Raw genomic sequence first — 3755 nt, forward strand, 5'->3', positions numbered from 1 at the left:
GGTGGTGGTGGTCGCCGTCGTCGTCGTCGTGGTGGTGGTTTGAGCTCAGAGTTTGTTTTAGCTTAGGTAATAACAGCGTTAGCAATGGATGGAAGTGTTGATGGTGGTGCTTGTATTGCAGATGGTAGTTGCATCAATTTGAGATTGGCGGCGGAGGAGGGGTTGGCGGCGCGGTGGTAGTGTTGGTGTCGGCAGTGAATCAGTTATGATGACAACATAGTAAAGACAACAGTACTGCTGTTGGTTGAGGTAATGGCTGAGGTAATGGTAGAAGCTATTTTCGGGACAGTAATGGCAATGATGGCCGTATAAGTGATAATAGATGCGGTAACAGCAGCAGCAGCAACAGCAGCAGCAGCAGCAGTAGTGGTAGTAGTAGTAGTAGAAGGAGGAGGAGGAGGGTTAGTGGTATTATTATTATTAATATTATTATTATTATTATTATTATTATTATTATTATTATTATTTTTATTTTTATTAGTAGTAGTAGTAGTAGTAGTAGTAGTAGTAGTAGTAGCGGCAGTGGTAGTAGTAGCAGCAGCAACAGTGGTAGCATTAGTAGTAGTAGTAGTAGTAGTAGTAGTAGTAGTAGTAGTAACGGTGGTAGCATTAGTAGTAGTAGTAGTAGTAGTAGTAGTAGTAGTAGTAGTAGTAGTAGTAGTAGTAATGCACGTGGCTGCAGCGTCGGTGGCAGTAGAGATGAATTGTTCTGCTGTGGTCTCAATGCAATATGAAAGACTGTTGTTACATGTCAATTATCGCTAACTCTGGACTTCATTTTTTTTTTCATTTTACAATAATAACACCATCAAATTATCATTGTCTTTCGGTATTTTTTAAAAACGTTTTTCCAATGTTGCTATTTTCTTTTTTATGGTCTTGTTTGTTCCATTAGTTCTTTATTAATTTTCTTTATGGAATTTTTAAAAAATGTAGTTTTTATAATGTTTTTCGTTTGTTATATTTTATAACTGTTTCTTCATAATCACGTTATTATTATAACGTTGTTCGTTTCTCTTTTCTGTTTTTTTTTCCCGAGATGAGCAGCAAATCTGGCTAGTTGGTTAGCTGGCCGTTTGGCTGGCTGGTGTCTCTCTGACGCGGCCTCTTTCACTCTCGAACACGTACGCACAATCTCTTAGAGACCATCACCGTTAATTTTTGCCATGGCGTATTAAATAAATGTAGTGAAGAAATCAATAGAAATATGATACAAATGCATACACACCCACCCACATATACACACACACACACACAAATATATTCTTTTATTCTTTTACTCATTTCAGTCATTTCACTGCGGTCATGCTGGAGCACCGCCTTATTGGGATTTTAGTCGAAGAAATCGATACCATGACTTATTCTTTCTAAACCTAGTACTTATTTTATCGCTCTCTTTTGCAGAAACGCTAAGTTACGGGGACGTACACACACCAACATCGGTTGTCAAGCTATGATGGTGGTGGGATGACAAACGTACACAAGCATACACAAACACACACATATTTCATTTTCATTTTATTCATTTTATCTAGTTTCAGCTCATGAGCTGTGGCCATGCTGGAGCACCACCATTTAAAATTATGAGGTCTCACCGAGACTTGAACTGGGATCGCTGGATTCAAAGTCCAGAGTGCTAACCATTACACCATGAGACCAATTTTTTTTAATATAAAATGTATGCAATATTTTTTTACACAAAGAGGAGACTTTTGACAAGATTCCTTACTTACTAGAAGGAGCAGTTAAAACTCAAGCCATGAAAAAAGAATTCATGAGGCACGCTGTTATAACACCAGAACGAACAAAAATGAATTAGACAATCCCGAACTCGAGTTTCTCTATTAGTTGCCAAATAAACTAATTTGGAATCTGAGAATCGTCAGCGAGATAGTTAATTAATTGAATTTGCAAATACGTACCGAAAACAGCTACATCTTTATCCATTATGGATTTAAACTTAGTGCACAAGCGTAAACGTAAAGTCCAGCAGTAGATAAACAAATTTAAAACTGTGTCCTACATAGCCTCAGAATTATAAATATTACTATCATAAAATGTTTTTAAAATATGACTTGTATTTATGCATGCTAACCACTGGAAATAAAATATTTCAATTTATTATCCTCATATTTATGATAGTATACTTTTATTCTTTTATTCTTTTACTTGTTTCAGTCAACTTGACTGCGACCATGCTGGAACACCACCTTTAGTCGAACAAATTGACCCCAGGACTTATTGTTTGTATACTTGTGTTTCTGTGTCTGTGCAGAAATATACCTACACGCATTGGAATTTGGAATAAGCTGAGCAAGAGCACACACGAAGACGGAAAGCGTCGGTGAGGAGGTCACAGATGTGTGACGTTAGATTTCCGGACAGTGGACATGAATTAAAATAAGAACAGTAATATGTGAATGAAGAACGAATATATAGTGCGTGCGTTTATTTAGCAAAGAAAAAGAATGACCATCCCGAAATACAATATATATATATATATATATGAGTGCGATGAGCATGTGAGTTTTTTAATACAAGCGCATGTTTAAATATAGGTAAAAAGAATATTCATATTGATGCATAAATATGCATATATACAAATACATGCTCGTGTCTATATTTGCGTGTGCGTATATATAGATGTGTGTGTGTATATATATAGATGTGTATGTGTATGAGTGTGTACATGTATATGATTGAATATATACTTACATATTAATAATTCCCTAAATATACGCCTTTTATATTCCTTCATATACATACATAAACATATATATATATATATATACATATATATATTTATCTCTCTATGCAGACATATACACACTGGCACACAAACATACACACACACACATATATATATATATAATTAAATACATACTTCATACATACTTACATATAATATACATACACACATACATACATGCTTGTATATGTACATACATACGTACATACATCCATAAATACATACACGCATGTATACATACAATCATACATACATACACACACACACATACATACATACATACATACATACATACATACATACATACATACATACACAGATACATACACACACACATGGATATAAGTAGATTTTTATGCCGAGATTTTCTTAGGTTTCAGTAAGTGGCATGATGCGAAAATGATATTTGATAATCTATAATTTATCATTATTACCAATTTGTTTGGCTTGTAAGTAATTTGCTGGCAAATATAATTCGTATAATGAAATGCTGACGAAGGTTGATAGTAGCGTGGGAAGGTGTCCGTTGTAGGTACTGTCGGAGGCGATGACGACGTTGGTGGTGAAGTAAGTCATAATGTTGATAATGATGTTGATGATAGAGATGTTAAGGATATGTCGTTGATAATGAATGATATTGAGGATGTGGGGTTGGTTCGGTGGGTGGGTGGCTGGCTGGTTGAGTGGTTGGTTTCTTCGGTGTTCGGTCGGTCGGTCGGTCGGTCGGTTGGCTAGGGAAAAGCATGTGGAAATTCTGTGTTGATTTTTGCTGCAGCTTTGTTTGTTTGTGTTTGTCTGCCGTTCCTAGTGGTGGTATTTCTTGTTGATGATGCGGCAGACGATAGTGATGATGATCATCATCATGATGGTGATGATCACGATCATGGTGATGATGACGACAACGATGATTATGGTAGTGGTGAAGGTAGTGGTGGTAGTGATGATGATGATGGTGGTGGTGGTGGTAGTGGTGGTGGTTATGGTGGTGGTGGTGGTGGTGGTGGTG

The 3755-nt window shown here is 36.4% G+C and overlaps 1 non-coding gene across 1 annotated transcript; it reads right to left on the reverse strand.

Moving 5' to 3' along the window:
- Positions 1 to 1586: 1586 nt before the first annotated feature.
- Positions 1587 to 1658, reverse strand: Trnaq-uug (transfer RNA glutamine (anticodon UUG)). The gene has a single exon. It is a non-coding gene; the product is annotated as a tRNA-Gln (tRNA).
- Positions 1659 to 3755: the final 2097 nt, after the last annotated feature.

This window comes from Octopus bimaculoides, chromosome 6 (genome assembly GCF_001194135.2).
Source record: "Octopus bimaculoides isolate UCB-OBI-ISO-001 chromosome 6, ASM119413v2, whole genome shotgun sequence".
Classification (NCBI taxonomy): domain Eukaryota; kingdom Metazoa; phylum Mollusca; class Cephalopoda; order Octopoda; family Octopodidae; genus Octopus; species Octopus bimaculoides.